The 14,645-nt window shown below is 41.8% G+C and overlaps 1 protein-coding gene across 5 annotated transcripts in view; it reads right to left on the bottom strand.

The window, feature by feature from the left end:
- prkd1 (protein kinase D1) overlaps nucleotides 1-14,645 on the bottom strand; it is a 359,632-nt gene that overhangs the window by 171,415 nt on the left and 173,572 nt on the right. The window lies entirely within an intron of this gene.

Raw genomic sequence — 14,645 nt, 5'->3', positions numbered from 1 at the left:
ATTCCTGATGATCATCCCCAAAATATGAGAATTCCTATTTTTCCATATAGGTTAGCAATTATCTCAGACAAGAATGGTCGGGGGTGGGGGGTGAGTCCAAGTTTGAAATTTAGAGTACACACATTTGCCTGAGATTCTAGTACTGATGCAATGGCAAAAATGCAATTTATCTGTTACGTGTTCTCAGAATAACAGTGATTTCACACTCTCCTCACATTTTTGCATACCCAAATCAGCCTTCTGAAACTGAGAAAAGTAGATTGAACTGCAGTCACTTAAAGACTTTGCCCATAAACTCAAAATGGATTCCTCAAATAGTGCTGGAAATGCATTGTGAGTTTTTGAGTAACTAAAACAGGTCTGTCACCGAAGATGATATAACATTCATGAAAGTTGCACTCACTAGCATATCGATTAAAGCATTGAGAGAAAAGGATGGAGAAGAAAGTGATCCTAGTGCAGAGGAAGTTGGCAAGCCAAGTCGGATTTAGGAAGGCCAATGCGCTAATGATGAAAGCAATAAAATAATAAGGAGAAAATGACATTGTAACTCTCCTGTTTTTGGAATTATTGTCCTGGCATTAGAAGTGTTACTGAATGAATGGAAGGACAGACAATAGGCGTACAGAAGGGAGTGGGCTGGGAAAAGTGACCAAGATACATAGACACTAAAATCCAGACACAACATTAATTCAAAACTAGTTATCTGGCTTTTTTGTTCCTTATTAAGCATCTTTGTCATTAAGCTTTGGGTACAGGGAACAGCTCCATTTCACTGCTAATTCGCGGGAGTTTAAAAAAGGACACCCATTTTTACCCTAGTATGTCCAGCACTAATATTTTTTCTGTTATCGGTTACAGCTTCATACAAATTATCTAAATGTACATGCATCTCACAAAAAATAACAAAATGGCTGCTCATTTTCATATTATAATATTTGCTGGAATATATTTATGAATAACATAATTCAGCAATAATTTAATGAATGATAACAATCATCAGTTTCTGCACTATAGCAGTTATGTTAAAATGAATTAGTCTATGCAAAACCTTTCTTTGACAGCTCTGCAAACTAATCTGTCATTTTATTTATCTGATTCATACAAAATTAATATCATTATTTACAATTAAAATGCAGAAATTAAATTAGTCAAAAATTTCACTCCAGTAAACAATCATATGCTAATCCTTCGGTATTTAAGAAATGAGTGTCACCGGCAGGGCAAATTTATTGCCCATTCCTAGTTATCCTTGAGATGATCCCGAAGCACACTCTGCAGTTCCTGCACTCATTATTATTAATATGTTCTTCATATAGTTGGATGAGAATTTTACAATTTTGCCTCAAAAAAAATCATCTATATGGGACAGATCTTCTGTTGCCTCGAGTGTGCTCCAACATGTCTTCCGCTGGGAGTTTCGCTTTATATTGTTCAGTGCAACACAGAACTATCTCATCACAGTCAGCAAGCTGCACTCACAGAATGGCTTCAACAGCTAGCAAGGCCTGCCTCCCAGCAACTAACAATGGATCAAAATACCATTTATTGAAATGAATTGAATTGATTTTTTAATTACATCCTTCATATATGTGAGCAAAAATCTTTACATCTCCATCTAAATGTGCAATGTGCAATTATAGTAATTTATAATAAATATTATGTACAACAGGATAGTCAATATAACATAAAAATACAGTTACATCACCATGAATTAATCAGTCTGATGGCCTTGTGGAAGAAGCTGTCCTGGAGCCTGTTGGTCCTGTCTATTATGCTGCGGTACCATTTCCTGGTCGGTAGCAGCTGGAACAGTTTGTGGTTGGGGGTGACTCGGGCCTCCAATGATCCTTAGGGCCCTTTTTACACACCTGTCTTTGTAAATGTCCTGAATAGTGGGAAGTTCACACCTACAGATGCACTGGACTGTCCGCACCACTCTCTACGGAGTCCTGTGATTGAGGGAAGTACAGTTCCCATACCAGGCAGTAATGCAGCCAGTTAGGATGCTCTCAATCGTGTCCCTACGGAAAATTCTTAGAATCTGGGGACTCATACCAAACTTCAACTGTCTGAGGTGAAAGAGGCACTGTTGTGCCTTTTTCACCACACAGCCAATATGTACAGGCCACGTGAGATCTTCGGTGATGTTTATGCAGAGGAACTTACAGCTGTTCACCCTCTCAACCCCAGATCCATTGATGTCTAAAGGGGTTAGCCTGTCTCCATTCCTCCTGAACTCTCAATATTACCCATGCATTGAGTGGGACTGGCAGGCTCAAAACAATTTAACTCGGCACAACCACATAGTATATTTCCCAGCCTGGGAGCTGAGAAGCTTGTGAAAGATCATGCTGCCTGGTTGGACTTAATGGGGAACTTACTAAGGTAGCGGGCACTGGCAGAAGAAGCTACTGTAGTTTACATCAACATCAGTGGCAGAAACCAAGATTTCTATCTTTCCCTATCTATTTTTTTTATCTGATTCTGTGTTCAGATACAGTATACAATTATTTCTTGGCGTGTGTGTGGAAAAAACAGGTAAAATTACTTGTTACTGATGCTTCACATAAGTGCAGGCTATATTGAGACCTTTTTTTTACCCAAATTCAGAATTGGTTCACAATTATTAACCTTATTGTGTTTTTTAATTTATTATTAGACAACAATATATCATACTGTTGAAATTATTATGTTGTTGACAGCCAAAGGATATCATCTAACTTCCATCAATTTTCTACAATATTGCACATTTATCAGGTCTTTTTACACACTTACAATGATTTAATAATCGGTTGAAAATCAACCAGATTACTTTGCTGATATGTAAAGCACATTTGTAGCGAGTTGGTTCCTTTCATTTTCAGAAAGTAAGAAAGGTGAGATTGTTATTGGGCCATCTCAGGTCACTGCTCTGGTCTCAAAATTTTTAAAAGCATTTTTTTTAAACATTATCCCTACCCATCACCTTCTCTATATTACATTTTACTAATGCATACCATAATTGCTAAAATATGATAATAACAAGTTCCAGCTAAAATGTCCTGAGAATTTCACCAACAAGAGAACAGGACTCATTTTGTCATGACTGACATACAAACAGATTGACTGAAAACTAGTTCCAGTCTCCCTACATCCACTTCAAAGCAAAGTGATGGTACTCCACCTCTTGGTATTTAAAGTTACTTCAAGCTGGTGTAAAATAATCTTGCAATAACATCACCTTTCTTACTATAAATATCACTATAAAATTATGGTATTATTTACATTCATTTTTCATAAGCCTTTCTATAAAAATTAGTACTTTGAACTTAATATAATACCGTACTTTCAAATAAGTACTCCTTGCTGTAAAGACTAATTATACGTATTTGGCATCAACATTGCTTTGATAAGATTCGTTGACATTGGACAATCTGAAGACAATGGAACAGACATTCCCTTTCAGACATTGCAGTTCATATTTTGTGTGTAACTCTGTTCCTCATGTATAATCTTACTGTAACTGTGCACCATGTGAGACTTGTGACATTAGAGTCATGGAGCACAGAAACGGGTCCTTCAACTCATCTTCCAGCAATGTTCCCACTATTCCCTCAAGGAAGACATTCGACATTTCAAACATTCTTCGGGTATTCCTCAAAAAAAAGTCTTCCTCTTCCTCTGATCCCTTCAATATCTCCAACTCCTTACCTTCAACCTAGGCCCTCTGATCATATGCACCTTTGTTAAAAAAGTTCTCACTTTTTGTCTTATTTATGCCCGTTGTAACTGAATATTTCGTCACATACTCTGCCAGCAAAGCCTGACTAACTTTAGGGTCCTGATGAAGGGTCTTGACCTGAAATGTCGACTGTTTATTCCACTCAATGTATGCTGCCTAACCTTTTGAGTTCCACCAGCATTGTGTGTGTGTGTGTTGCTCAAGATTTCCAGCAGAATCTCTTGAGTCTTACCTTTAGTGATCTTGTAATTAGGGCTGCTTTCGGAAAGGGGATTCTCTGCTCATGGATGCCATAAAGGCTACCTCAATATATATATTATAGACTCAGTTTGATAGATACCTATACAGTAGGAGAATTAAGGATATTGGGGACAAGGCAGGTGGATGAAGCCAAATCCACGACCAGATCAGACATGGTCTTATGGAATTACAGAGTAGGCTCAATGGACCATATGGCCGACTCCTGTTCCTATTTTTTATATTCTTACATCTCCCCGCTCTGCATTTGGCAACTTGTATGTTTCTTAGTCTGTGTTTTCACTCTCTAACTGATCCCATTCCCTCATATTTACAGTTCTTATCCTTATGGTCACCTTACCTCTCCCCTGTTAGAAAATAACTCCCTTGCCTACCCCCTCTATTCTATAATTTTTTTTTCTCCTTTCCCAATCTGATGAAGAGTCTGCCATCTGAAATTAACCATTTTTCTTTGCACATATTTGACCCTGACCTGCTGAACATTTCTAGCAATTTCTGTTTTTATTTTTATTAGAAACATAGAAAACCTACAGCACAATACAGGCTCTTCGGCCCACAAAGTTGTGCCGAACATGTCCCTACCCTAGAAATTACTAGGCTTACCTACAGCCCTCTGTTTTACTAAGCTCCTTGTACCTATCTAAATGTCTCTTATAAGACCCTATCGTATCTGCCTCTACCACCGTTGCCGGCAGCCCATTCCACACACTCACCACTCTCTGAGCAAAAAAACTTACCCCTGACATCTCCTCTGTACCTACTCCAAAGCACCTTAAAACTGTGTCCTCTTGTGGCAACCATTTCAGCCCTGGGAAAAAGCCTCTGACTATCCACACGAGCAATCATCTTATACACTTCTATCAGGTCACCTCTCATCTTCCATCGCTCCAAGGAGAAAAGGCCAAGTTCACTCAACCTATTCTAATAAGGCATGCTCCCCAATCCAGGCAACATCCTTCTAAATCTCCTCTACACCCTTTCTATGGCTTCCACATCCTTCCAGTAGTGAGGCGACCAGAATTGAGCACAGTACTCCAAGTGGGGTCTGACCAGGGTCCTATATAGCTGCAACATTACCTCTCGGCTCCTAAATTCAATTCGATGTGTAGCCCCGCCGGCCACCCTCAGGGTCGCTCGGCTTGCTGTTGTCTAGGAAAACAGCTTCGGCCCCGCCAAACTGGGTAATTAGTTTGTGTGGATGCTGTGTGATGTACCCTACCCCGCCCAAATAACAGACAATACACCAGATACAATTAAATAATTTACAGTTTATAGATATTACTGGAACTATATAATTAATAGAGAATAAAATATAAAAGGAAAATAAAAGGCGCCACACTTATCGAAGTTCAATCTCTTCGTGCACAAAACAGTTGGAGCCCGGACCCTTCTTCTTCACCCTGCGAACCCTCGGACCACCTCGACCGGCCGCCTGGGACCAACAACTGTGGTCAACCAGACGTTCCACATGAGTCCATCTCCGTCTCCCCTCCTTGCCGAACGCCCCACTCGGGGTCCAACCCCGTTAGCGGATTCACAGCACCTGGTCCATTCTCTCTCTCTCTCTCCTGCCTTCTGCCCCAAAACCCCGCGCATACAAATCTCCCAGATACACCAAAATCATAACAACTATCCCAATTGGTTAATAGCACCCTGCTGTCTGTATTAACCCAAGCAAATGTCTAGTTAGAGACTTTCTCAGCATTTAACATAACAGAGAAGCATTCCCCAGTATAACATAACAAAGAAGCCATTTTAAATTTAACATACAAAAAAAACCCCCGTACACATGATTGATGACGGCCAATACACCGTACGCCTTCTTAACCACAGGGTCAACCTGCGCAACTGCTTTGAGCGTCCTATGGACTCAGACCCCAAGATCCCTCTGATCCTCCACACTGCCAAGAGTCTTACCATTAATACTATATTCTGCCATCATATTTGACCTACCAAAATGAACCACTTCATATTTATCTGGGCTGAACTCCGTCTGCCACTTCTCAGCCCAGTTTTGCATCCTATCAATGTCCCACTGTAACCTCTGACAGCCCTCACACTATCCACAACACCTCCAATCTTTGTGTCATCAGCAAACTTACTAACCCATCCCTCCACTTCCTCATCCAGGTCATTTATAAAAATCACACAAAGAGTAGGGGTCCCAGAACAGATCCCTGAGGCACACCACTAGTGACTGACTTCCATGCAGAATATGACCCGTCTACAACCACTCCTTGCCTTCTGTGGGAAACCCAGTTCTGGATCCACAAAGCAATGTCCCCTTGGATCCCATGCCTTCTCACTTTCTGAATAAGCCTTGCATGGGGTACCTTGTCAAATGCCTTGCTGAAATCCATATACACTACAAGTACTGCGCTTCCTTCATCGATGTGTTTAGTCACATCCTCAAAAAATTCATTCAGCCTCATAAGGCACGACCTGCCCTTGACAAAGCCATGCTGACTACTCCTAATCATATTATACCTCTCCAAATGTTCATAAATCCTGCCTCTCAGGATCTTCTCCATCAACTTACCAACCACTGAGGTAAGACTCACTGGTCTATAATTTCCTGGGCTATCTCTACTCCCTTTCTTGAATAAAGGAACACCATTCGCAACCCTCCAATCCTCCGGAACCTCTCCCGTCCCCATTGATGGTGCAAAGATCATCACCAGAGGCTCAGCAATCTCTTCCCTCGCCTCCCACAGCAGCCTGGGGTACATCTCATCCGGTTCCAGCGACTTATCCAACTTGATGCTTTCCAAAAGCTCCAGCACATCCTCTTTCTTAATATCTACATGCTCAAGTTTTTCAGTCTGCTGAAAGTCATCACTACAACCACCAAGATCCTTTTCCATAGTGAATACTGAAGCAAAGTACTCATTAAGTACCTCTGCTGTTTCCTCTGGTTCCATACACACTTTTCCACTGTCACACTTGATAGGTCCTATTCTTTCATGTCTTGTCGTCTTGCTCTTCACATATTTGTAGAATGCCTGGGGTTTTCCTTAATCCTGCCTGCCAAGGCCTTCTCATGGTCCCTTCTGGCTCTCCTAATTTCCTGCTTAAGCTCCTTCCTATTAGCCTTATAATCTTCTAGATCTCTGACATTACCTACCAATCTGAACCTTTTGTAAGCTTTTCTTTTCTTCTTGACTCGATTTATTACAGCCTTTGTACACCACGGTTCCTGTACCCTACTATAACTTCCCTGTCTCATTGGAACATATCGATACAGAACTCCACACAAATATCCCCTGAATATTTGCCACATTTCTTCTGTACTTTTCTCTGAGAACATCTGTTTCCAATTTAAGCCTCCAATTTCCTGCCTGATAGCCTCATAATTCCCCTAACTCCAATTAAATGCTTTTCTAACTTGTCTGTTCCTATCTCTCTCCAATGTTCTTGTAAAGGAGACAGAATTATGATCACTATCTCCAAAATGCTCTCAAACTGAGAGATCTGATTGTGCAATGCTTATTGGACACCTGTCACCTCATGATGGAACGTGCACATGCTAACACACAGTGAAGATGATGTACAAAAAATAACGTCTGAACACCTACTAGAAGCCACAGACTTACAGCATATAAAAAGACCCTGGTAATGTGCAAGCTTTCCCCGAAGTTTGCTGAATATACTCTATTGACCTGCACATTGCAAATGCCAGGGTTACACATTTTCTTTGTGTTGTTAGTGAGATGAGGGCCATGAGATTCTTGCTGAATCTGAGGGCCTTATTGGTGCCTCCAATGGACCTCCAGCATAACCATGGCCACAAGAAGCATTGCCTAAAGCCACAGCTTTCTTGTTAGAGGTTGAGAGAAGGGGAAATGGATTTGACTAAAAGAACTAAAACCCATTTTTCTTTAAGTACAGTGTGGCTGTGTGCAGCTTATTCTTAGGCCAAGCTTCTGAAGGCAAGTTGTCAATCCCACATGTCACTTTCTGCAGGCAGTAATAAACCTACGTTTCTATGCCTGGACATTTTTCCCTTTTTAGATAAATGTCACAGTGGTCTTGACCACATTGGCCGGGAGCATTCCAGGCATGAGCTGATACATCAGCAATGTCCTGTAGTTCGTAGTCCACTGTCTTACTCAAGATGTGAATAAGGCCCACTGAGCAAGGAGAGGTGAATGCACCTCTTCACAGACGATTCAACAAATGATTGATTGCACCCTGTAACATTAGGGGCTCCTCCTGTCATCTCCAAGCTGATCATTAACAGAAGAGCCTCTCACTTTCTTAAGGTTCAAAAGGTCTGTGATCAATGCCAAAGATCTGTACCTTTAGAGCAACACAGCTGGGATCATTTCAGGGTTCATTCATTTTAAGACTGTTTGCCAATATTTTCACATTTCAATTGTTCTGCACTAGACTTATAGGACAAAGCCCAGCTTTCAAATCTTTAGCTCGCTCCTCCAGTTTGGGCTCCTGTAAGTCCTGCCCAGCACAGAAGAACAATGGGAAAAAAAACACACCAAGTAATCGGTGTCCTTCAAAGTTTGTGTTGCTTAGACCAATCCCAGCAAATCCGAAGTTACACTTCAGTGGCTCGACTGTTTTATTGTGATGCACTGTTTCCTTTGCTATTCCAGACTGACAGTACAACTATAGCCTCACAGGAGCTGGAGGAAAAGAGAAGGAATGACTGATGGTGACAAAGAGCTGGGGGAGGTGGTGATATAGTCACCATCTCTAGATATGTGAAAATCAAAAAAAAAACAGTACAACATAGAAACAAGGGATTATGCTGACACTAGAATACAGAGCTATACTTACAAAATTCTGGAAGAACTCAAGTCAGGTAGTATCTATAGAGGGGTATAAATAGTTGATGCTTCAGGCCAAAACTCTTCATCAGAACTTGAAAGATAAGGGGAAGAAGCCAGAATAAGAAGATGAGGGGAGGCAAAGAAGTACAAGCTGGAGGTGATAGGTGAAGCCAGGTGAAGGGGAAGGTGGATGCGAGGGGGAAAGTGGAATGACGTGAGAAGCTGGTAGGTGATAGGTAGAAAGAGTAAGGGCTGAAGAAGAAGGAATCTAATTGGAGACGAGAGTGGACCGTGGGAGAAAGGGAAAGAGTAGGAGCACTAGAGGGAGGTGATGGGCAGGTGAGGAGAAGAGAAGGAATGAGAGGGAAGCCAGATTGAGAATTGGAAAAAGAGAGACGGCGGAGGAGAAAAGTTACCAGAAGTTAGATAAATCAATGTTCCTGCCGGCAGGTTGGAGTCTATTCAGATAGAATATGAGGTGTTACTCTGTAACTTGAGAGTGGCTTCATTGTGACAGGAGAGGAGGTCAAGTACCAACATGTTGGAATGGGAATGGGAAGTAGAATTAAAATAGATGAGCACCAGGAAACCCTGCCTGTTATGACAGACAGAAGCGAGGTGCTCAATGAAGATGCCCAATCGACATTGGGTCTCACTGATTTAAAGGCGACCTCACTGGGAGTACTAGATACAATAAATGGCCCCAAGATACTTGCAGGTGAAGTGTTGCCTCACCTGGAAGGACGGTCTGGGGTCCTGAGTGGTGGTGAAGAAGGAAGTGTAGCATTTCTCATGCTTGCAGTGGTAAATGCCAGGTTGGAGATCAGTGGGAAGAGATAAATGGACAACGGAGTTACGTAAAGAGAGAACCCAGCTGAAAGTGAAGAGTGGGGCGGGGATGTGGAGGGTGGGAAATACATGTTTAGGGATAGGATCCCATTGAAGATAGTAGAGGTTACGGAGAATGCAAAAAAGAAATACGGATGCTGGAGGCCTGATATCAGAATTTTAAAATGCTGAAAACACTGGATAGTCATACAGGAGAAGAAACAAGAGTTAACATTCAGGTACAAAAACATTTATTGGAAAAAGAGAGAGGATCTTAGATTGTAGTAACAGAGGTGAAGGAGAGATGGGTAGAACAAAGGGAATACCTCTGACAGTGTGAGATCAAATGGATTAATGTGACAGGTAAAAGCACATTATGATTATTTGTCTATATTGTGTGTTTCTAACAGCAGGATCATGACATAAGCCCAGAATGTCAGACTATATTGATGGTGAGAGAAAAACTGAGCCAAAATCAGAGATGGATAACTGGCAGAAAGAGTAATTTCTAAAAGAAAGCGAAAGAGAAATTTACCTAAATTGCAAAATTTGGTATTGAGTTTGGAAGGACACAACATGCCCAGATGGAAGCTGAGAAGTTCCTGAAGCATTCTCTGGGCCTTGTTGTAACATCGCAAGAAGCCTCAGACTGAAAGGTCAGTTGGGAGTGGGATAGAGAATGAAAGAGGCAGTGACTAGAAGATTAGGGTCATCTCTGCAGACTGAATACAGGTGGTCTGCAAAACAATCATCCAATCTGGGATTGGTTTCTCTAAGGTAGAGAACATCACATTGTGAACATAGAATACAGTGCATTAGATTGGAAGTGCTGGTGAATCTCTGTTTCGCCTTGAATGGCTTTTTGGATCTAAGGGTGGAGAGAAAAATGGAGGGAAAAGGACTGGTGTTGCATCTCTTGTGATCACATGGGAAGTGCTCTGAGGTGGGAAGTAGTATGTGGGAGGGAAGAACAGAAGAGAGAGTGATGAAAGGAGCAACTGCTTGGTAATATTGAAAGGGGAGTAAAGGGGAACGTGTGTCTGGCTGTGGAATCTTGTTGAAGCAAGCTGAAATTGGATAGAGCACTCCAATTGTATTGGAGGCTTCTGAGGTGGTGGTGGGGGCAGTGCTGCAATAAATAAGATATAGTCAAAGGTTCTGTCTACTATGGTAGAAGGTAAGCCACAATTTGAGAAGAGGAAAGATAATTCCAAGGTCCCCTGTATGAAAAGCTTTCAAAAACGATATGACAGAAAAATAGATGACAAGATTTCCTCAGCGTCTATCACTTAAAAGTACAAGGGCAGCAATTACAAAATGAACTCCCATTCACACAAGATCCTATCTCTGAAAAACAACACGCCATCTTACATGTACACTATTTTGAAGCTGCCCATCCCTCAGCACTTGGCTGAGTTTTTTTTCACCGCAAGTTCTGCAGGATGACATCTAGACACCTCCCTCTAACCATTAGTGGCAAGTTATCAGATCTGCTTTCAGCAATACACACTTCCATGTGAAGTGACAAAGGCTAAGTCCTCTTAGTGAGAGAGTTCCTATGTTACCACTTGTCTGTTGGTAATGCCCACTTGAAATTCAATCCTGAAGAAAACAACCCAACATGTCAAACCCTCTTATACAGGCAAACAATAGCAAAACTTCACAACCACTGGCTAATCATCCAGGAGCATACCCTTAGTGCCTGTCTTTCACAGCCATTCCAGATAATTTTCCTTCCATGACTATTGCCAAGGCTGGAAGATGGCTATCTTGTAGAAGTCTGCAGATGTAGCTAAGAAGAGCAACTGTAAATTGCTCATGGTTCTGATGGTGAAAAGTGCAGGCAGAAAAGGGCTCCAGATAATGATAGAATCTGATGGGACATTAGAGGGAATGGCAGTGGGAGAACCCTACTAGGTTGGGTGAGATGGAGATCCCCCCCCCACTGCATTTTTCTTTCGCCTCCTCCACACATTCCATCTGCCCATTTGTCACATAATGCTCCCACTGGGTGACCTCACCCTATTGTTCCCATCTGCCCACTTTATCTCCTTTGGATCACCAGTATCATAGAAAATAGAACATAGAACATAGAATAGTACAGCACAGTACAGGCCCTTCAGCCCACAATGTTGTGCCGACCCACAAACCCTGCCTCCCATATAAGCCCCCACCTTAAATTCCTCCATATACCTGCCTAGTAGTCTCTTAAACGTCACTAGTGTATCTGCCTCCACCACTGACTCAGGCAGTGCATTCCACACACCAACCACTCTCCGAGTAAAAAAACCTTCCTCTAATATCCCCCTTGAACTTCCCACTCCTTACCTTAAAGCCATGTCCTCTTGTATTGAGCAGTGGTGACCTGGGGAAGAGGCGCTGGCTATCCACTCTATCTATTCCTCTTAATATCTTGTATCCTGAAGAACTACCAGATTAGTACCATCCACAAAGCTGTAAGGAAACTCAACTCCCAGCTTATGCAGGTCAAAGTTGACCTGGGACTCAGGACGTCTGGCATTTACAGGATTCCCTGTGAATAAAATTTTAAAGGGACTGGACAGGCTTAGATGCAGGAAGATTGTTCCCGATGTCGGGGAAGTCCAGAACGAGGGGTCACAGTTTGAGGATAAAGGGGAGATGAGGAAAAACTTCTTCAAACAGAGAGTGGTGAATCTGTGGAATTCTCTGCCACAGGAAACAGTTGAGGCTAGTTCATTGGCTATATTTAAGAGGGAGTTAGATAAGGCCCTTGTGGCTAAAGGGATCGGGGGTATGGAGAGAAGGCAGGTATACGGTTCTGAGTTGGATGATCAGCCATGATTGTACTGAATGGCAGTGCAAGCTCGAAGGGCCGAATGGCCTACTCCTGCACCTATTTTCTATGTTTCTATGAATGCAGAGCAACGTATATCGGCCAGGAGGGGCGCATGGTGGAAACCTGCCTAAGGAGCAAAGTAAGTGTATCAATTTGGCTTATCCAGAGATAATCGGCGGTAGCAGAATACGGCATTTGCAATGGCCATAGGATTGACTTCGATGGCACAAATATACTGTGCTGCGCCAATGGCTTTTGGACTGCCTGGTGAAGGAAGCCATTAAAACAGGACGAGAGAATAAGAATTTTAACAAAAATGAAAGTCTTGCTTGCTCTAAGTAGGAACTGAAATTCCACTGCAAACAAGGTGGGACTGCAGAAACCTGACTGGTTGAGGACTAACCAATCAGGAAGGATGGATGATCGGGGGTATATACCCCCAGACTAGATGTGCCTAGGTATCACCCCAGATGAAGATGGCAAAGTTTATCATTAAAACATCAGTTAAAATCGACACCTGCACCCGGCTGGAAACCCAAGAAAAGTTTATTTGTCATATATCCTGGGAAAGCACTGGACTCTTTTTACATCTCCTTAATTTTGTTCCATGCTCCATCTTCCTTTTCTATTAGATTCTGTCAACAGCAGCTCTTTGTTGCCTTCAGCAATCACATTCCAGCCTCTGTCACTATTTCTACACTTCCCTCCTTCACCTAACTACCACCTGGATTAAGGAATCACCTTCCAACTCTTGCTCCACCCCTTCTCCTCATCTCATCTCCCCTCTATCAATCCAGAGGGAGAGTCTTGGCAAAACATCGGTTATCCACAGATGGTGCCTGACCCACCAATTCTTACAGCAGTTTATTTATTTGTCAAGGTTCCAACATCTGCGGTCTCTTGTATTTCTTCCTGATGCCATCTGCCTGGGCTAGCTCACTTTCAGACATTTATAGAGTGCCAGTGATGGAATTATCGTAACAGGACAACAGTTTGGAAAATTCCCATTCCATATGTACAAACGTTTGTAATCTAGCACAAATTCCGTACTGAATCTACGGGTGCAAATGCAGTTCCAAATCAAATTGGTTCACCTATCCGAAGATAATGCCATTTAAAACAAAGGTTAAATCTCCTGAAAGATTTTACATGCACTACACATCCTGTACTTCAGGCAGATGCATGCCATCACTGGCTGCCTCTTTTAAGCAGCTTCAGTGAGCCTTGACAAAACAACCACCAAAATTGCTATTTTATAAAATGTTATTTTATCGCGTCACTGAACATATCTAAAACTGGGTCACAGCCCTCAGTTATTACTTTACAAAGCATTCCTGCCAATAAATTGTTTTAACTTCCAGGAATTCCATCACATTTATAAGAAAAATGACTATCTTGTGACCAGTCCACGCTTGATTTAAGATTCAAAATTGTTTAATGGTATTTCCAGTACGTAAGTGTAAAGGAGAACGAAATAATCATTACTCTGGCTCTGATGAAGCACAAAGAAAACACAATAAGATAAAGAATACAACAATAATAAAAAACTATAAACAGAAATACATAAGATAGATATATACATAGATTGATTGTATGTCCATAAAGAGACACCAGACACAGGAATGTCTGTACATAAGATGACTAACAGGAAATGATAAAGTAGTGGTGGTTGGGGGTGTGGAGGGTGGGTTAGTGGGTGGAGGTGTTGATCAGCCGTACTGCTTGGGGAAAGTAACTGTTTAGAGTCTGGTGGTCTTGGCATGGATGCAACAGAGCCTTCCTCATAATGGGAGTGGGACAAACAGGGTGAGTGGGATCCTTCATGATGTTACTGGCCTCTTCCACCTTTCTGTATATATGTCCTTGATGGCAGGTGGGCTGGTGTCAGTGATGTGTTGGCAGTTTTGGCTACCCATTGTAGAACTTCACTGTCCGCTGAAGTAAATAATGAAAACTATTCCTGTAAGCAGACTTCCAGTGATTATTGGTATGATTAATACAAAGTCAAAACCAGAATCTTCCAGCGGCTTTGAGGTGCAATTCCTGTAAAATTATACTTAAAAGAACTTCATAACCTTAAGCAATGCATTCTACATGACCACCTTGGCATTTGATCCTAGGTTATTATACAATATGATTTTAATATATTGAGGATCAGAGTAGAGAGTACATGTGACATTGATTATCTGCCATTAACTGAAACGTGGTGAATGTTACATATTACAGCCTC

This window comes from Mobula hypostoma, chromosome 1 (genome assembly GCF_963921235.1).
Source record: "Mobula hypostoma chromosome 1, sMobHyp1.1, whole genome shotgun sequence".
In the NCBI taxonomy this organism is placed as follows: domain Eukaryota; kingdom Metazoa; phylum Chordata; class Chondrichthyes; order Myliobatiformes; family Myliobatidae; genus Mobula; species Mobula hypostoma.
Note: the sequence above shows the minus strand (reverse complement) of the source record. Positions and strands in the feature narration are given on the sequence as shown.